This window comes from Salvelinus sp. IW2-2015, linkage group LG31, assembly GCF_002910315.2.
Source record: "Salvelinus sp. IW2-2015 linkage group LG31, ASM291031v2, whole genome shotgun sequence".
NCBI classification, from domain to species: domain Eukaryota; kingdom Metazoa; phylum Chordata; class Actinopteri; order Salmoniformes; family Salmonidae; genus Salvelinus; species Salvelinus sp. IW2-2015.
In genome coordinates, this window is record NC_036870.1 from 20,851,738 (window position 1) to 20,873,711 (window position 21,974).

At 44.5% G+C, this 21,974-nt stretch overlaps 1 protein-coding gene and 1 long non-coding RNA gene across 2 annotated transcripts in view; one reads left to right on the plus strand and one right to left on the minus strand.

The window, feature by feature from the left end:
• The window catches only part of LOC139023348 (uncharacterized), a 4,105-nt gene extending 2,555 nt beyond the window's left edge, over window positions 1-1,550 (plus strand). Inside the window, exons 2-3 of the long non-coding RNA XR_011474484.1 lie at window positions 1,279-1,358; window positions 1,523-1,550. This is a non-coding gene — a long non-coding RNA (uncharacterized lncRNA). The remainder of the gene's footprint in view (window positions 1-1,278; window positions 1,359-1,522) is intronic.
• The window catches only part of clasp2 (cytoplasmic linker associated protein 2), a 103,743-nt gene that overhangs the window by 51,397 nt on the left and 30,372 nt on the right, over window positions 1-21,974 (minus strand).

Consider the following 21,974-nt stretch of genomic DNA (forward strand, 5'->3'; position numbering starts at 1 on the left):
CTGTTAGTGATTATAGTACTGTAGGCGGTCAGTGTGTGCTGTATGATTATAGTGTTAGAGTGGTCAGTGTCTGTTATGATATTATGGTAGCGGTCAGCGACATGATGTGTGTTAAGTGATTATAGTGTAGTGGTCAGTGTCTGTTAGTGATTATAGTGCAGGCGTCAGTGTGATAGTGACGTATAGTGTAGGGCGGTCAGTGTGATGTGTTAGGTATTATAGTGTAGCCGTCAGTGTGTGTGTTAGTGATTATAGTGTAGCGGTCAGCTGTGTAGTGATTAATTAGTGTAGTGCGGTCAGTGTGTCGTCGTTAGATATAGTGTACGGTGGTCAGTGTCTGTTCGTGTTATTAGTGTAGCGCGGTCAGTGTGTGTTGGTGAATTTATGTGTAGCGCGCTCAGTGATGTGTTAGTGTTTATAGTGTAGCGCGGTCAGTGTGTGTTAGTGATGTATAGTTGTTAGTGCGGTCAGTGAACGTGTGTTATAGTGATTATAGTGTAGACGCGGTCAGTGTGTTAGTGTTTATAAGTGTAGAGCGGTCAGTGTGTGTGTAAGTGGGGTTCATAGTGATGGAGTTCAGTGTCTGTGTTATGAATTATAGATGTAGGCGTCTAAGTGCGGTGTTTAGTAGATTATAGTGTATGGCGGTCGAGGTGTGTTTAGTAGTTATATAGTGATAGGCGGTCAGTGTGTGGTTTACTGAGTTATAGTGTAGGTAAGTCAGTGCTGGTTAGTGATTATAGTTGTAGGGTCTTGTGATGTGTGTTAGTGATATAGTGTAGCTGGTCTGCTGGTGATGGTTAGTGCTATTATAGTGCTAAGGCGGTCAGTGTCTGTTAGTGATTATAGTTAGGCAGTCAGTGTTTAATGATTATAGTGTAGCGGTACTAGTGTGTGTGTGAGTGATGTCATAGTGTAGCGTCAGTGTGTGTTAGTGGATTATACTGTAGGCGCGTCAGTGTGTGTTATGATTATAGTGTAGGCCGGTCAGTGTCTGTTAGTGATTTATAGTGTAGGCAGTCATGGTGTGTTAGTGATTATAGTGAGCGGTCGTGTGTGTGTTTAGTGATTATAGTGTAGCGCGGTCAGTGTTGTTTAGTGATTATAGTGTAGGCGTCAGTGTGTTATTATAGTGTAGGCGGGGGTTGGTTATGTTATAGTTAGGCGTAGTGTGTTAGTGATTATAGTGTAGGCGGTCAGTTGTGTTAGTGATTATAGTGGGCGGCAGTGTGTGTTAGTGATTATGGTGTAGGCGGTCAGTTGTTGTTTGGATTATAGTGTAGGCGGTCAGTGTGTGTTAGTGATTATAGTTAGGGCGTCAGTGTTGTGTTAGTGATTATAGTGTAGGCCGTCAGTGTGTTAGTGATTATAGTGTAGGAGGTCAGTTGTGTTAGTATAGTGTAGTAGTGTAAGTTAGGCGCGTCATGTGTGTTAGTGATTATAGTTTAGGCGGTCATGCTGTTCAGTGATTATAGGTAGGTTCGGTCAGTGTGTTAGTGAATCTATAGTGTAGCCGCGTCAGGTGTTAGTGATTATAGTGTAGGCGGTCGTTTGTATAGTGTAGTGGTCATGTGGAGTGTATAGTGTAGCGGTCAGTGTGTTAGTGATATAGTTTAGCGACTCAGTTGTTAGTACGTATTGCCTGCGTTAGCTACTTTCCCGCAGCCAGTGGCCTCTGTTCTGTATTACTATTGAGTCACTGACATCAGCACTGACTTTGCTCTTTTCTTCAGCCAAGACCTTTCCTCCTCCTCCCCCTCTCCTTCCTCCATCTGACTCCTTCTCTCCTCCTCCTCTTCTCTCCCTCCTCCCTCTCTCCTCTCTTCTCTTCTCTTGCCTCCTCTCTTCTCTCTCTCTCTCTTCTCTCCTCCTCTCTTCTCTCCTCTCGCTCTTGCTCTTCTCTTCTCTCCTCCTCTCTTCTCTCACTTCTCTTTCTCTCCCCTCTCTTCTCTCTCCTCTCTTCTTCCTCCCTTCTTCTCTCCTCTCTTCCTCCTTCCTTCCCTCTCTCCTCCTCTCCTCTCTCTCTCCTGCACCTCTCTCTTTTACTCTTCTCTCCTCCCTCTCTTCTCTCCTCTCCTCCTCCCTTTCTCTTCCTCTCCTCCTTTCTCTCTTCTCCCTCCTCCTGCTTCTCTCCTCCTTCTTCTCTTCTCTCCTCCCTTCTTCTTCTCCTCTTCCTCCTTTTCTCTTCTCTTCACCTCTCTCTTCTCCTCTCCTCATCTCGCTCTCCTCCCTCCTCTCTCTCTCTCCCTCCCTTCTCTCTTCTTCTTCTCTCCTTCTCTCTTTCTCCTCCTCTCTCCTCTCCCTTCCTCTCTCCTCTTGATCCCACTACTGCCCTCTCCTCTCCTTTCACTAACTACCTTTAATGAAGAAGGGTGAATAAATATAAATGTCATCAAAGACATGTTATGATCACAATGTTACTACAGTTTATGATGATGTATCACAATGTTACTACGTATGTATGATGCTATGACCACAATGTTTTACTACAGTATATGGATGTATCTACCAACAATTTACTACCAGTATTTGATGTATGACCACAAAATTTAACTAAGTAACTTATGATTGGTATATACCACAATTTACTTACAGTATTATGATGTATTACCACAATGTTAATACAGTATTATGAGTATGACCCACACTGTACTACAGTATATGATGTATTACACAATGTTACTACCGTATTATGAGTGATGATCACAACTGTTACTACAGTAGTATGATGTATGACGCACAATGTTATACGTGATTTATATGCTATGCACAATGTTACTACAGTATTATATGTATGACCCACAATGTTACTAACATTATGATGTATTACACAATGTTACACGTATTTGATGTTGATCACCATGTTACCTGACAGTATTATGATGCTATGACCCACTTTACTACAGTATTATGAGATATGACCACATGATCTCTCAGTATTATGATGTCATGACCACAATGTTACTAACGGTTATAATGATGTATTACCCAAATGTAATACGTATTATATGTATGCATCACAATGTTACTACACAGTATTATGTGTAGACCACACTGTTACTTACATATATGATGTATTACCATAATGTTACACAGTATAATGATGTGATGACCACCAATGTTACTACATCTATTATGAGATATGACCACCAATGTTAATACAGATAATGAATATATTACCACGATGTTACTAGTGGTATTACTGATAGGTATGATCACAATGTTATTCCGCGATTATGATGTATGACCACAACTGTACACGAGGTATAATGATATATTAACCACGATGTACTACCGGAAAGTATATCAAGTTAGCTATATGTTATGATCACAATGTTACTACGGTATTGAGGATGTATGATCACAATGTTACTACGTGATTAATAATGTATGACAAGTTCACGTATATGTGTATACAACTTACTCAGGTATTATGATGGTATGATCAAATGTTACTACGTATTATGATGTTATGATCACAATGTTACTACGGGGGCTATTATGATGTATGACACAACATTTACTACCGGTATTAGGATGTGATGATCACAGAATGTTACTACGTATTAGATGTATGCATCACAATGTTACTACCAGGTAATTATGACGTATGGACTCACAATGTTTACTACGTATTATAATGTATGATCACCAAACTTTACTACGGTATTTATATTATGATCACCAGATGGTTACTACGTATATTGATTGTATGACACAATCTTACTACGGTATTATATGTATGATCACAATGTTACTACCGTATTATGATTGTATGACTCCAATTGTTACGTACGGATTATGTATTGACCAATGTTATTACTTTTTGAATCACAATGTTAACTACGGTATTATGATGTAGATCACATGTATACTCTTGAGTTGATCCACAAGCTTACTACTGTATTTATGATGTTGATCACAATGTTACTACGTATATAATATGTCATTGATCACAATGTTACTACGGCTATTTGATGTATGATCACAATTTACCGTATTAGATGTATGATCACAATGTTACTACGGTATTATGATGTATGGCATCACCAATGTTACTACGGTTATTATGAGTATGATCACAATGTTACTACGTTATTTATGATTATGATCACAATTTACTACAGCGTATTATGATGTATGATCACAATGTGTACTACGGTATTATGATGTAGTGATCATCACAATGTTACTTACGGTATTATGATGTATGGACACAATGTTACTACAGTATATGATGTTTGACCACCAATGTTACTCACGGTTTATGATGTATGATCACAATGTTACTACGGGTATTATGATGTATGATCACAATGTTACTACGTTTGTATGATCCAATGTTACTCGTATTAATATGGATCACAATGTTACCTACAGGTATTTATGATGTCATGATCACAATGTGTAACTACGGATTATGATGGTATGATCACAATGTGACACGTATTATTGATAGTCATGTACACGGGTTGTGTTTGCACCACAATGGTTACTTACGGTATTATATGTATGATCACCAATGTACTACGGTATTATGATGTATGATCACAATGTTACTACGGTATTATGATGTATGATCACAATGTCTACTACGTATTATGATTGTATGACCACAATGTTACTACAGTATTATGATGTATGACCACAACTGTATACATTGATCACATGTACGTATTATGATTGTATTGAATCACAATGTTACTACGGTATTATGATGTATGATCAACAATGTTACTTACAGCGTATATAATGTATGATTCACAATTCTTACTCACGGTTTATGATATGATCACATGTTACTACGGCTATTATGATGTATGACACAATGTTACTACGGTATTATGATGATGCAATGTTCTACTAATGTAATCTTTAGCTACGGTATTATGAGTATGATCACAATGTTACTACGTATTATGATGTATGATCACAATGTTACTACGTATTATTCGATGTATGATCACAATTGTTACTACGTGTTTATGATGGTATGATCACATGTTACTCGGTTTATGAATGTATGACCACAATGTTAACTTACGTATTATGATGCTATGATCACAATTACTACGTATTATGATGTATGATCACACAATTTACTACCGGTATGTATGAATGTATGGATCACAATCGTTACTACACTATAATCACTAACACACACTGACCGCCTACACTATAAACACTAACACACACTGACCGCCTACACTATAATCACTAACACACTGACCGCCTACACTATAAACACTAACACACACTGACCGCCTACACTATAATCACTAACAGAAAACGTTTCTAGCTGATAGACCCTGAGATTATGATGGCATACAACAGATACATTCACACCAAAACACACTGCACACACACCAGCAATCCACAGCATGGGAGATACACCTCCACGTGCCTCAAAGCATCAACCTGTGTATTAATACAGCCCTCTCCAAACACACCTCCAGCCGTGCAGCAGAGATGAAAGCGCTGGCAGAGAAACGCAGACAGTCTCTTTGACAACCACCGCACAGGGCTGAGAAATGCGCCAAAGCCACCACCCTACACACAGACGCACGCAATGTCAAGTAAGACGGACACACACCAACAGACTACATGCAGATTATGCACACACCAACAAACACAACCCACCCAGCCCTTATTCACACAAAGATACACCAGCTAAAACCAGCTCTAATTTATGCTCCTGCAGAAGCAAAAACACACACACACGGTGGGCCCAGCCCTGCACTCACAGTCACAGATGCGTTTGCAGATGAGGCGCCTCATGCCTCCAGGAGGGCGTGGTTTTATGGCGCCCCCCTCTTCTCAGACCCGTACCCCAACACACACACACCCCTCAAAACAGGTCTAGATACACACACCTTAACTGCCATCCGAAAAACCCTCCACCCACACCACTGCCTGCATTTTCTCTCTCCTCCCTCTCTCTCATCATCTCTCATTCGCTCGATCGCTCTTCTCTCCTCCTTCCCTCCGTGGCCAGGCAGCCAATCAGTGCAGAGATGACATCATGGTGTAGCAGCCAGTGAGGAGGAAGGAGAGTGTGTGTGACGCCCCCAGAATATTAATATGGTTTCTCTAGCCTCCCTCACAGCAGCTAAGCTCATTACCATCGACATACACACCCAAACACACACCGCAGCATTGACAGCTTAACGCACAGTGTCTAATCATATTCACATATTCTGATACATAAAAACACACACACACACACAACCACACACACACACACACACACACACACCACACACCACACACACACACACACACACACACACACACACACACACACACACACACACACACACAACACACACACACACACACACACACACACAGATAGATAGATAGATAGATAGATAGAGAACAAAGGCTGAGTGGACTATAGTGGCTGTGGAGGTGTAGAGATGGACAGATCAGGGGTGAGAGGAAGGCAGAGGGGAGGAGTGGGCAGGATCACATCCCTCCAGCTAAAACCTGCTCTTTGAGTGTGTGTAGAGAGGCTCCACCCACCCACCCAACCTCAATCGCAATTCCATCTCACGTCGGAGTGTGTTAGGGTGTTGGGATCAGAGGTCAGGGTTCAGTGACCTAACACTTAATGAGAGAAGCTGCAGAGACACTGCAACAACCCGTATTACACCGCTATGACAACTATATTAACCCTTTCCTATAACCCTTTCTTTAAAAAAGTCATTTTGTCTCCAAAATTGTTTGAGTGATGGACTGTGGATGAAATATCCCAGCCAGGAGTCATTGTAAATGCACACAGCTATAGAATTTAGAGTGCTATCCATTTCATTTACATCATAAGTGGTTGCAACCAGTCAACTGGTGTTTAATGAGTCTAGATTGGGAGACATACTCAAAGTTAATACATCACATTGAGTTTCTTCTTGATGCATTGCAATAGGAAATGGCATAATGTCATTATACTGGGAAAGATGGGTTCATCTGTGGACATCGGAGGGTTGGAGTTAACATCAGAATGAATGGTGGATAGGCCAAATGTGGATGAAAATCCAATTAGGAATGTAGAATTATTTAACTACAGGTACCATAGATGTGAGCGAAATATCTGTTAGAAGAAGTAATGTTGTCCATTTGTTTACTCCAATTAGTGTAGGGATGGAAATGTTTAAATAAACAAAAAAAGTTAGATTAGAAATCATGCAAACAATTACATTGATACAACCGACAATACTAAAGTTGATCTACTCCCAATTTGTTTTTGTAAATTCAAATAAATAAATCTGCCTAATGATGCTAATCATTTGCTAAAGACGCTTACAGCGGTGCTTTAACAGTGACACAGCCGCCTTAGGAGGGCGAATCTGTCAAGGACGGAGCAAAGACACGAGAGAGAGCGAGAGAGAGAGCAAGAGAGAGCGCGAGAGAGAGCGTGAGAGAGAGCGAGCGCGAGAGAGAGCGAGAGAGAGAGCGAGAGAGCGAGCGAGCGAGCGAGAGAGCGAGATGGGGAAAGGGAGCTTTAGAGTGAAAATGAGGGAAAGCAAGATGGAGAGGACAGGGAAAGATTGGTAGAGAGAGAAAATGGAGGAATAGAGAGAAAGGGAGGGATAGAGTGGAGAGAGAGAGAAGAGCGAGAAAAAGAAAAGAGGGAGGGAGGGATCATTCATGGTGAGCAGACTGTTCAGGCTGTTGCCATGACAACCTGGAGAGACGTATCCTCTGGGGAGAAGAGCAGTGAGACAAACCCATCACTAACCAACCCAATAACACAACTGACTGTAGCAGTTTGAGATTATGTAGGCTATTCCATTTTCTTTATGAAAATAAGCTGATCCTGGCCTTTATATTTACAATTTATTCCTGATATTTTAGCTTAATTAATGGTGTTTCTGTTCCACCCAAAAAAGGAAAATCGAGCTCCATTCCGCATTGCTGTGCACCTCCCAAATGTTGTAACAATACGTAGGGCTCCGTAAAGCTCTGTATTGACATGATTGGTTGATGGTAGGTGGGGGCGGGAGGTCCTGTATAAACACAAACTCGACAACTTCTTCCACAACAGGTCTGCTCAACAGCTACGTGAAGCGCAGGAAGTGTGAATGCCCTGACTTCTGCAGAGGGCGTATCACGGGACAGTGCAGACTTCAGATTGACAATGCTTCTGCAGAGGGCGTATCACGTTCCAGTGCAGACTTCAGATTGACAATGCTTCTGTAGAGGGTGTATCACGGGCCAGTGTAGACTTCAGATTGACAATGCTTCTGCAGAGGGCGTATCACGGGCCAGTGCAGACTTCAGATTGACAATGCTTCTGCAGAGGGCGTATCACGGGCCAGTGCAGACTTCAGATTGACAATGCTTCTGCAGAGGGCGTATCACGTTCCAGTGCCAGACTTCAGATTGACAATGCTTCTGCAGAGGGCGTATCACGGACAGTGCAGACTTCAGATTGACAATGCCTCTGCAGGAGGGCGTATCACGGTTCCAGTGCAGACTTCAGATTGACAATGCTTCTGGAGAGGGCGTATCACGGGCCAGTGCAGACTTCAGATTGACAATGCTTCTGCAGAGGGCGTATCGGGCCAGTGCAGACTTCAGATTGACAATGCTTCTGCAGAGGGCGTATCACGAGCCAGTGCAGACTTCAGATTGACAATGCTTCTGCAGAGGGTGTATCACGTTCCAGTGCAGACTTCAGATTGACAATGCTTCTGCAGAGGGCGTATCACGGGCCAGTGTAGACTCAGATGACAATGCTTCTGTAGAGGGTGTATCACGGGCCAGTGCAGACTTCAGATTGACAATGCTTCTGCAGAGGGCGTATCACGGGCCAGTGCAGACTTCAGATTGACAATGCTTCTGCAGAGGGCGTATCACGGGCCAGTGCAGACTTCAGATTGACAATGCTTCTGCAGAGGGCGTATCACGTTCCAGTGCAGACTTCAGATTGACAATGCTTCTGCGAGGGCTATCACGGGCCAGTGCAGACTTCAGATAGACAATGCTTCTGCAGAGGGTGTATCACGTTCAGTGCAGACTTCAGATTGACAATGCTTCTGCAGAGGGCGTATCACGGGCCAGTGCAGACTTCAGATTGAACAATGCTTCTGCAGAGGGCGTATCACGGGCCAGTGCAGACTTCAGATTGACAATGCTTCTGCAGAGGGCGTATCACGGGCCAGTGTAGACTTCAGATTGACAATGCTTCTGTAGAGGGTGTATCACGGGCCAGTGCAGACTTCAGATTGACAATGCTTCTGCAGAGGGCGTATCACGGGCCAGTGCAGACTTCAGATTGACAATGCTTCTGCAGAGGGCGTATCACGGTTCCAGTGCAGACTTCAGATTGACAATGCTTCTGCAGAGGGCGTATCACGGCCAGTGCAGACTTCAGATTGACAATGCTTCTGCAGAGGGCGTATCACGGCCAGTGCAGACTTCAGATTGACAATGCTTCTGCAGAGGGCTATCACGGGCCAGTGCAGACTTCAGATTGACAATGCTTCTGCAGAGGGCGTATCACGGGCCAGTGCAGACTTCAGATTGACAATGCTTCTGCAGAGGGCGTATCACGGGCCAGTGCAGACTTCAGATTGACAATGCTTCTGCAGAGGGCGTATCACGTTCCAGTGCAGACTTCAGATTGACAATGCTTCTGCAGAGGGCGTATCACGGGCCAGTGCAGACTTCAGATTGACAATGCTTCTGCAGAGGGCGTATCACGGGCCAGTGCAGACTTCAGATTGACAATGCTTCTGCAGAGGGCGTATCACGGGCCAGTGCAGACTTCAGATTGACAATGCTCTGCAGAGGGCGTATCACGGTTCCAGTGCAGACTTCAGATTGACACATGCTCTGCAGAGGGCGTATCACGGCCAGTGCAGACTTCAGATTGACAATGCTTCTGCAGAGGGCGTATCACGGGCCAGTGCAGACTTCAGATTGACAATGCTTCTGCAGAGGCGTATCACGGGCCAGTGCAGACTTCAGATTGACAATGCCTCTGCAGAGGGCGTATCACGGGCCAGTGCAGACTTCAGATTGACAATGCTTCTGCAGAGGGCGTATCACGGGCCAGTGCAGACTTCAGATTGACAATGCTCTGCAGAGGGCGTATCACGGGTTCCAGTGCAGACTTCAGATTGACAATGCCTCTGCAGAGGGCGTATCACGGGCCAGTGCAGACTTCAGATTGACAATGCCTCTGCAGAGGGCGTATCACGGCCAGTGCAGACTTCAGATTGACAATGCTCTGCAGAGGGCGTATCACGTTCCAGTGCAGACTTCAGATTGGACAATGCCTCTGCAGAGGGCGTATCACGTTGCCAGTGCAGACTTCAGATTGACAATGCCTCTGCAGAGGGCGTATCACGGGCCAGTGCAGACTTCAGATTGACAATGCCTTGCAAGAGGGCGTATCACGGGCAGTGCAAGACTTCAGATTGAAAAATAGCTCTGGCAGAGGGCGTATCACGTTCCAGTGCAGACTTCAGATTGACAATGCTTCTGCAGAGGGCGTATCACGTTCCAGTGCAGACTTCAGATTGACAATGCAGCACATTTAACAAATGTTGTTTTTGTAGACACAAAGAAACAGAAATTGGGGAATTTTCTCATGTAAGTCAGCTATTCTGAGAGTTTCGGCTCCAATTTAATGGCTTGAACCGAGGCCCTAACACACCCGCCACGGTTGTTGCCTGTTGGAGGTGGAGTTCCAGAGGTGTGCCTGGCTGGACTGTGCCTCCATCACCTCGTCCCTCGCCCCCTTCAACGCGTGACTATCCATCAAAGCAGTCTGGCACTCCCCCAATGTGGCCTTGCTCTGTAAAGACTAGTCTTTACGGTTTGCTGCACATTATTACATTGTATTCCATTTCCAGTGAGACTGTTCATAGAGTCACTGATGGAAGAAGAAGATGAGCGATCAGGAATCTGCTGGCATCATGGCACAACACCGCTCTAATCAGTCAGAACACAGTTGAAGAAACTTGAGTGGATTTATTCTATTTTATTCTGTTATAATTTATCTGTGCTTAGTAACCGAGGCTATATGGTTACGCCATCAACTTGTTCATTTAGCATTTAGCAGACATTTAGCAGACATTTAGCAGACATCAGTCTCGTATATTCTGTCAACACAAAGTGTATATTTTACAGTAAGAATATCATGGAATAGAACAGAACATTTCCGTTTCTCTTACAATAAAAAATATTACAGTGTAACAAAAGTTGGTCAATCTGACGTCTGCATTGGCTGTGCAGCATTTACAGTGAAACCTCTGCAGAAGTCAGGGCATTCATACTTCTCGTGCTTCGTGGAGCAGAGCTGTTGTGAAGGAAGCTGTCAAGGAAGTGAGTTTGTTTATACAGGACCTTCCACACCACCTACCGCCAACCAATCATGTCAATGCGAAGCTATACAGAGCCCTCCGCATTGTTCAAAAATGTGGGATGCGTACAATGATGCGGTACGGAGCTCAATTTGGCGTCTGCATGCCTCTGGAGGCTCCGCAATTGCGTCACACCATCCATACGGAGCCTCCGACCCCTTTTTTCGGATCAACCATAAATGGGCTTTTATGATATGGATGTAATAGGCTACAGTCCAGTTACAGCTTCTTCAGACAAAGTAGAAACAAAAATAGATTATATTTTTTCAGGTGTGGTTGTGCATGCGGGACAGAGGAAGAACAATTCTTACACTATTGTTCTTAATTCAATCACCCTCGTCTTCATCCTCATCATTCAGTTCATTCAAATTCAATCACCCTCGTCTTCATCCTCATCATTTCAGTACATTCAAATTCAATCACCCTCGTCTTCATCCTCATCATTCAGTTCATTCAAATTCAATCACCCTCGTCTTCATCCTCATCATTCAGTTCATTCAAATTAAATCGTGAATGATCCAGTTCTATCTGGTTTCTATCGTCCATTCATTGATGTCACTCATTCAGCGAGGAGAGAGACACATTGGTGTAAAGTGTTGGTACCCAGACGCTAAATCCAAAACCCTAATCAGAGGTCTAACTCCCCCTTGCGGTGGTCTGGTGCAATGACCCAGTGACGCAATGCAAGGTACTGTACCACAATTTACTTCAATGTGCTGTGGTATAACCTTGAACCTTTATTTGAGGAACCACTGCAGATGTGGCTCTGTCTATCTATTAGAGCTTTCTCTATCCTCTCTGGGTAGATTGAGTCACGCTACAGTAGCTATGGTGGAATCTCCCTCATGCTTACACCAATCCAATGCTTTTAAAGTGAGGGGATGGGCAGACTTCAGGGAATCAGCTCTGGGCAGAGGGGATTGGGAATAGTGGTTTGGTGTCAATATGTAAACCTTAAAGACATGGTCCGGTACTTTGGCGACTGATAAAGTATCATTTTTAAACCTCTCGCTTTGGGCCGGATATGTCAATGTGTATAATCTATGAGCAGAATTACTATCTTACCTCAATTAGCCATGAAATCCCTAGTTTGAAGCAACTGTTTTTCTTGAAGCTGTGCCACACCATTTTCCCTACATTTCCCCCCCACGTGGGCCAGCCCCCTAGCAATCAGTTCTAGCCAATGAGTTTCCTCTCCTTGCATTTGAGTGACAGGTAGAAGGGCCTGCTCAGCGATATCCAATGAAGTTGCTGGGCGGGCCCAATGGCTCAGTGGACACAGCAGAGAAAGAGAGAGTGAGCAAAGACGTGGCACTACATGGCCAAAAGTATGTTGACACAGCTTCAAATTAGAGGATTCAGCTTTTTCTGCCACACTCGTTGCTGACAGGTGTATAAAAATCAAGCACAGACAAACATTGGCAATCTCCACAGACAAACATTGGCAGTAGAATGGCCTTACTGAAGAGCTCAGTGCCTTTCAACGTGGCACCGTCATAGGATGCCACTTTTTGAACATGTTAGTTTGTTAAATTTCTACCCTGCAAGAGCTGCCCCAGTCAACTGTAAGTGCTGTTATTGTGAAGTGGAAACTCCTAGGAGCAACAACGGCTCAGACATGAAGTGGTAGGCCACACAAGCTCACAGAAGGGGACTGCCGAATGCTGAAGCGTGTTCCAAACTGCCTCTGGAAGCAACGTCAGCACAATAACTGTTCGTTGGGAGCTTCATTGGACTATGGCGCAGTGGAAACGTGTTCTCTGGAGTGATGAATCACCCTTTAACATCGGTCAGTTTGACGGATACATCTGGGTTTGGTGGATGTCAGGAGAATGCTACCTGCCCCAATGCTCTAGTGTCAAATGTAAAGTTTGGTGGAGGAGGAATAATGGTCTGGGACTGTTTTTAATGATTCGGGCTAGACCCCTTAGTTCCAGTGAAGAGAAATCTAAACGCTACAGCATACAATGACATTCTAGATGATTCTGTGCTTCCAACTTCGTGGCAACAGTTTGGGGAAGGCCCTTTCCTGTTTCAGCATGACAATGCCCATGTGCACAAAGCAAGATCCATACAGAAATGGTTTGTCGAGATCGGTGTGGAAGAACTTGACTGGCCTTCACAGAGCCCTGACCTCAACCCGACAGAACACCTTTGGGATGAATTGGAACGCCGACTGGGAGCCAGGCCTAATCGCCCAACATCAGTGCCTGACCTCACTAATGCTCTTCTGGCTGAATGGAAGCAAGTCCCCGCAGCAATGTTCCAACATCTAGTGGAAAGTCATCCCAGAAGAGTGGAGTCTGTTATAGCAGAAAAGGGAGGACCAACTCCATATTAATGCACATGATTTTGGAATGAGATGTTCAACGAACAGGTGTCCACATAATTTTGGCCGTGTAGTGTATCTGAACATAGGTGATGTAGTATGCAACTTTAGGGGACCACTTTTGGCTCGGGAGTGCTACTTTCAGAACTACTGGCTAAAAAGTATACAAAAATACAGGAGAATCTCTTTAATGTGAGAATCAGAATTAAATCACAGCTCTGTCACATCAACAAAACCCCCCATAGCACGCAACAAGGTGGGCGCACGCACACACTCCACTGTGCACTGAGGAGTGTTGCCATGGATACGGCTGTAAGGTATGCCCTCCATTTTTGAGTCAAATAGACAGAAGGTAAGAAAGACAGAGGCCAAGAGACAGAAAAGTAGAGAATGAAATGACAAGAAGGATGATATAGAGCAGGGGTAGGCCAACTACAGCCCACAGGCCGCATCCGGCCCACAAAGTAAAGTACTTTTTTATTTAAAAAATACACTCCAGGCCACACTTGAACATCTACAACTTGATAAAAAGTATGTATAAATTATAATTGACCTATATATTTTCAAATAACTGACATGTTTCTGGGCAGCAAATTAATTTTGACCCCTGATAGACACTGAGTGTACAAAATATTAGGAACACCTTCCTAATATTGAGTTGCACCTTTTGCCCTCAGAACAGCCTGAATTCGTCAGGGCATGGACTCTACAAGGTGTCGAAAGTGTTCCACAGGGAGGCTGGCCCATGTTGACTCCAATCATCCCCCACAGTTGACAGCGTTGCAGTTTACATTTACATTTCAGTCATTGGAGCAGCAGATAGCCTAGCGGTCAGAGCATTGGGCCAGTAACCAGAAGGTTGGTGGATCGAATCCCTGAGCTGACAAGGTCAAAATCTGTCATTCTGCCCCTGAACAAGGCAATTAAACCACTGTTCCTAGGCCGTCATTGTAAATAAGAATTTGCTCTTAACTGACTTGCCTAGTTAAATAAAAGGTTAAAAAAATATATATATATATATATATATATATATATATATATATATATATATATATATATATATATATAAAAATAAAATAAAAAATAAAACATTTAGCAGACACTAATCCAGAGCGACTTACTGTAGTGAGTGGATACATTTTTCATACTGGTCCTCCGTGGGAATCGAACCCACAACCCTGGCGTTGCAAGCGCCATGCTCTACCAACTGAGGCAACTGACATTCAAACCCTGTTCAGATCGTTTGTCTTGCCCATTCACCCTCTGAATGGTAGACATACACAATCCATGTCTCTATTGTGTCAAGGCTTGAAACTCCTTCTTTAACCTGTCTCCTCCCCTTCATCTACACTGATTGAAGTGGATTTAACAGGTGACATCAATACGGGATCAAAGCTTTCACCTGGATTCACCTGGTCAGTCTATGTTTACATCTGTATTTTTTGTAGCCATCTACATACCACCACAGACCGGTGCTGGCACTAAGACCGCACTCAATGAGCTGTATTCCGCCATAAGCAAACAGGAAAATACTCATCCAGAGGCAGTGCTCCTAGTGGCCGGACTTTAAACCACCTTTACTCCACACACAGAGACGCATACAAAGCTCTCCCTCACCCTCCATTTGGCAAATCTGACAGTCACTATCCTCCGGATTCCTGCTTACAAGCAAAAATTAAAGCAAGAAGCGCCAGTGACTCGGTCAATAATAAAGTGGTAAGATGAAGCAGATGCTAAGCTACAGGACTGTTTTGCTAGCACAGACTGGAATATGTTCTGGGATTCCTCCGATGGCTTTGAGGAGTAGAACACATCAGTCATTGGCTTCATCAATAAGTGCATCGATGACGTCGTCCCCACAGTGACCGTACGCACATAACCCAACCAGAAGCCATGGATTACAGGCAACATCCGCACTGAGCTAAAGACTAGAGCTGCCGCTTTCAAGGTGCGGGAATCTAACCCTGAAACTTATAAGAAATCCCGCTATGCCCTCTGACGAAACACCAAACAAGGAAAAGTGTCAGTACAGGACTAAGATCGAATCGTACTACACCGGCTCAGACGCACGTCGGATGTGGCAGGGCTTGCAAACTATTACAGACTACAAAGGGAAGCACAGCCGAGAGCTGCCCAGTGACACAAGCCTACCAGATGAGCTAAACTAATTCTATGCTCGCTTCGATGCAAATAGCATGAGAGCACCAGCTGTTCAGGACGACTGTGTGATCACGCTCTCCGCAGCCGATGTGAGTAAGGCCTTTAAACAGGTCAACATTCACAAGGCCACAGGGTCAGGCGGATTACCAGGACGTGTACTGCGAGCATGCGCTGACCAACTGGCAAGTGTCTTCACTGACATTTTCAACCTCTACCTGTTCGAGTATGTAATACCAACGTTTTAAGCAGACCACCATAGTCCTTGTGCCCAAGGAAGCGAAGGTAACCTGCCTAAATGACTACCGACCCGTAGCACGTCTGTAGCCACGAAGTGCTTTGAAAGGCTGGTTATGGCTCACATCAACATCATTATCCCAGAAACCCTAGACCCACTCCAATTTACATACCGCCCCAACAGATCCACAGATGATGCAATCTCTATTGCACTCCACACTGCCCTTTCCCACCTGGACAAAAGGAACACTTATGTGAGAATGCTATTCATTGACTACAGCTCAGCGTTCAACACCATATTGCCCTCAAAGTTCATCAATAAGCTAAGGATCCTGGGACTAAACTCCTCCCTCCAACTGGATCCTGGACTTCCTGAAGGGCCGCCCCCAGGTGGTAAGTGTAGGTAACAACACATCCGCTAAACTGATCCTCAACACAGAGGCCCCTCAGGGGTGTGTGCTTAGTCCCCTTCTGTACTCCCTGTTCACTAATGACTGCACGACCAGGCACGACTCCAACATCATCATTAAGTTTGACGATGACAACAATGGTAGGCCTGATCACCGACAATGACGAGACAGCCTATAGGGAGGTGGTCAGAGACCTGGCTGTGTGGTGCCAGGACAACAACCTCTCCAACGTGATCAAGACAAAGGAGATGATTGTGGACTACAGGAAAAGGAGGACCGAGCACACCCCCATTCTCATCGACGGGGCTGTAGTGGAGCAGGTTGAGAGTTTCAAGTTCCTTGGCGTCCACATCACCAGCAAACTAACATGGTCCAAGCACACCAAGACAGTCATGAAGAGGGCACGACAAAACCTATTCCCCCTCAGGAGACTGAAAAGATTTGTCATGGGTCCTCAGATGCTCAAAAGGTTCTACAGCTGCACCAGAGAGCATCCTGACTGGTTGCATCACCACCTGGTATGGCAACTGCTCGGCCTCTGACCGCAAGGCACTACAGAGGGTAGTGCGTACGGCCCAGTACACCACTGGGGCCAAGCTTCCTGTCATCCAGGACCCCTATACCAGGCGGTGTCAGAGGAAGGCCTTAAAAATGGTCAAAGTCTCCAGCCACCCCAGTCATAGACTGTTCTCTCTGCTACCGCACAGTAAGCGGTACTGGAGGGCCAAGTCTAGGTCCAAGAGGCTTCTAAGCAGCTTCTACCCCCAAGCCATAAGACTCCTGAACACCTAATCAAATGGCTACCCAGACTATTTGCATTGCCCACCCCCTCTTTTACACCGCTGCTACTCTCTATTGTTATCATCTATGCATAGTCACTTTAATAACTCTACCTTCATATACATATTACCTCAACTAACCGGTGCCTCCGCACATTGAGTCTGTACCATGTACCCCCCTGTATATAGTCTCGCTATTCTTATTTTACTGCTGCTCTTTAATTACGTGTTCCTTTTATTTCTTAACTGTATTGTTGGTTAGGGGCTTGTAAATAAGCATTTCACTGTAAGGTCTACACCTGTTGTATTCGGCGCATTTGACTAATAACATTTGATTTGTCATGGAACTGTCTCTTATACACATCTAGATGTGTATAAGAGACAGCACACACACACACACACACACACACACACACACACACACACACACACACACACACAACCAACCAAAACACACACACACACACAAACAAACAAACACACACACACACACACACACACACACACACACACACACACACACACACACAACCATCTCACAGACACACACACACACAACCATCTCACAGACGCACACAACCATCTCACAGACACACACACACACAACCATCTCACAGACACACAACCATCTCACAGACACACACACACACACAACCATCTCACAGACACACACACACACACACACACACACACACACACACACACACACACACACACACACACACACACACACACACACACACACACACACACACACACACACACACACAACCAACCAAAAAACACAAAACCAAAACAAAAAAACGAAGATAAAAAGTAGGAAGAAAACACATACAAAAAAAAAATAAACAAAACAAAAAACAAAAAACAAAAACAAAAGAAACAAACAACAACACCAGCAAAAAAAAAAAAAAAAACAAACAAAAGACAACCCACAAACAAACACAAAAAAAAAAAAAGTACACACACACACACACACACACACACAACCATCTCACAGACACACACACACACACACACACACACACACACACACAACCAACCATCTCACAGACACATACACACAAAACAGGCATTTTGTCAATGCTCTACAAAAATGTGTTTGTGTCCACAGGGGGGCAGCACTAGCCTTTATCTGTGAAACAACAAAAACAAAAGGAAGAAGACTCTTGGATGGAAGACTGACAGTTGCTATATCACTCACACTAAACTAGAGACAGAGCACTCTGACTGCACACGGCAGTGTGTGTTCATATTTGTCCTATTTCCCTCATGTACTAATTGTATTAGATGTTGGTACAGAAGGGCCTCGATGTACTAATCCTGTTCTAATTGTATTAGTACACATTTGTGAATTGGAAATGTTTTTTTTGCCTATCCCAACTCTCCCTGAGACACCCTCGGAGAGTGGGGTCAAGGCCAGGGTCCGCCATCAACTTATACCCAGGAGCAATTAGGGTTGAGTGCCTTGCTCAAGGACACAGACAGATTTTTCACTGTCAGCTCGGGGATTCGAACTAGTGAACTTTCGTTTGGAAACTAGAACGTTAGCTAGCTAGGAACACAACACACTCAGGAACAGGATTAGTACATCGAGGCCCTTCTGTACCAACATCACATGTGTGTGTGTGTATGGTAATCTGTTCTAAGCTGCAGAAGCACACGTTATAAACATATTTTCACGCCAGGCAGGAGTCAGGCCCGTGTGACACAGACACAGATCCAATCCACACAAGCCGACTGACTAAACATGCCAACACAGTTCCACATATGAACAGCCAATACATAGTATGTGACGAGGATATCAATAAATACCCAACGTGGAGCCGGACATGCCTTGATAGCAATACTGCCCTAAAATGCCATAACAGTATGTTTAAATACAGTACTATGACGAAGGATGATTCTCCTTGGTTGTCTTCGTTTTGGAGATGGACGCAATACGATAGAAATCTGTGAGACTAGGAGACAAGGAGATGAAAAGAGGAGAATAGGATATGAAACAAGGAGATGGAGAGGAAACAAGGATGCAATGATATGAAACAAGGAGATGAGGTAACAAGCAAATTGAACAAGTAGATGAAACAAGGAGATGAGGTTAGGAAACAAGGAGACGAGCAGCACAGACACTAAACCGTTCCATTTCCAGGTCAAGAAGAGGGATAGGCCATAATAATAAAATGGCAGCGTAACCGTGGAAACAGGCTACCCTGGAAACGGGGTCACGCTATCCTCTGCAGAGACGGAGAGGCATCGAGGCAGAATGAGCTTGTCTGTGTGTGTGTGTGTGTGTGTGTGTGTGTGTGTGTGTGTGTGTGTGTGTGTCAACAATGCACCACTAAGCAGCTGATGAAGCTACTGAGGGTCAGTTTGCAGTGCACTCAATTACTCTGGGCTACTAGGACTACTGTGTAGTGCGTGTGTTCTTACATTTCAGTGAGGCACAGAGAGAAGCCAGCAGCCGTGACACACATTACCCTCTCTCTCACACACACACACCTTAAATGTGAGTTTCAGTCCCAAAGTCTAACAGTCTTAAATAAAACCTCTCTCTCACCAAAGACACCCAGTGTCCTACCTACACACACCTGACCTACAAACTACTAGAGAGAGAGTTGGGAGAGAAGAGGGAGTTGGGAGGGAGAGAGAGTTGGGAGCGCTGAGATCTTGGTTGAAAACAGCAGAGGTGTATTTGGAGGGCAAGTTTGTTAGGATGATATCTATGAGGGTACCCGTGTTTACGGAATTGGGGTGGTACCTGGTAGGTTCATTGATAATTTGTGTGAGATTGAGGGCATCAAGCTTAGATTGTAGGGTGGCTGGGGTGTTGAGCATGTTCAAATTGTAGGTCGCCTAGCAGCACGAGCTCTGAAGATAGATGGGGGGCAATCAGTTCACATATAGTGTCCAGAGCACAGCTGGGGGCAGAGGGTGGTCTATAGCAGGCGCAAATGGTGAGAGACTTGTTTTTAGAGAGGTGGATTTTTAAAAGTAGAAGTTCAAATTGTTTGGAACAGACCTGGATAGTATAACAGAACTCTGCAGGCAGTCTTTGCAGTAGATTGCAACACCGCCCCCTTTGGCCTTGTTCTATTGTCTGAAAATCTTGTAATTGGGGATGAAAATGTCTGAATTTTTGGTGGTCTTTCTAAGCCAGGATTCAGACACGGCTAAAACATCCGGGTTGGCAGAGTGTGCTAAAGCAGTGAACAAAACAAACTTAGGAGGAGGCTTCTAATGTTAACATGCCATGAAGCCAAGGCTATACGGTTACAGAAGTCATCAAAAGAGAGCGCCTGGGGAATAGGAGTGGAGCCAGGTACTGAGGGCCTGGATATCACCTCTACATCACCAGAGGAACAGAGGAGGAGTAGGATAAGGGTACGGCTAAAAGCTATGAGAATTGGTCGCCTAGAGCTACTAGAGCAGAGAGTAAAAGGAGGTTTTCTGGGGCGATAAAATATTTAAAGGAATAATGTACAGACAAAGGTATGGTAGGATGTGAATACAGTGGAGGTAAACCTAGGTATTGAGTGATGATGAGAGAGATATTGTCTCTAGAAACATCATTGAAACCAGGTGATGTCATCGCCTATGTGGTGGTGGAACTGAGAGGTTGGATATGGTATAGAGAGCAGGGCTAGATCTCTACAGTGAAATAAGCCAATAAACACTAACCAGAACAGCAATGGACAAGGCATATTTACATTAAGGAGATGCATGCTAATCGAGTGATCAATAAGGGTCCAGTGAGTAGAGGTTGGTTGGGGTCGTGGCGATCCAGACAGCTGGCCGGGTATATGGCTATCGGTAGCAGCATAGGATGGAGGTCTGTTTGTAGATACCTCGTGCGTTTCCGTCGGTAGGTTAGTGGGGTTCCGTGTAGTGGTTCCGTGTGGTAGAGGGGATCAATCCAAATTGGCAAAATAGATATTAGTGACCACAGGAAAAAATAAAAAATAAAATAATAATAATAATAAATAGTTGTCCGATATACTTGTTCAAAATAGCAGCCGATAAGACAGCTAACGATTAGCGGGCTCAGATGAGCGTTCAGGTAACGTCGGGACGGAGGTGCCAGTTGGATAAATCCCTCGGGCAGATAACGTCGGCAGTCAGTCGCGGCAGTCAGTCGTGAAGGCCCGGTGGGGTTCCGTATCTGCAGCAGCAACAAAAGAAACGGGTCCGGATGGTGATGGAACTCCTCAGCTGGCTAGCTCCAGAATGATTTGAGTTTGCTCCGGGTCCGACGTAAGCCAATAGTCACACGGTTTGCAGCTAGCTAGCTGCGAAATCAAGGTGCAAGTGTCCAGAGCCTGCGGCTGGAATCCGGGGAAACTGAGAGAAAAAGAGTCCCGGAATGCTCCGGTCCGAGTCGCGTTGCACAAAAGTGCCGGTAGATTATCGAGCTAAGGAATAGCTGATGACCACTAAACGTGGGCAGCTGAAACACCAACGCTAGCCAGCAAACCGGCTAATTTCGGGGCAGCTACAGATTAGCTTCTGGCTAGCTATCGGAGTAGCTTCTGGTTAGCTTTCAGGCTAGCTTCTGAATTAGCCCTGGCTAGCTTCCACGATGGATTTTCAGATTGAGGTAAATAATACTTTTTGTAATTGGTGAAGCGGGTTTGCAGGAAAGCTTTTGCAGGAAAGCTTTTGTAGTTGGTTCTTGGATAATAAAATAGATAAA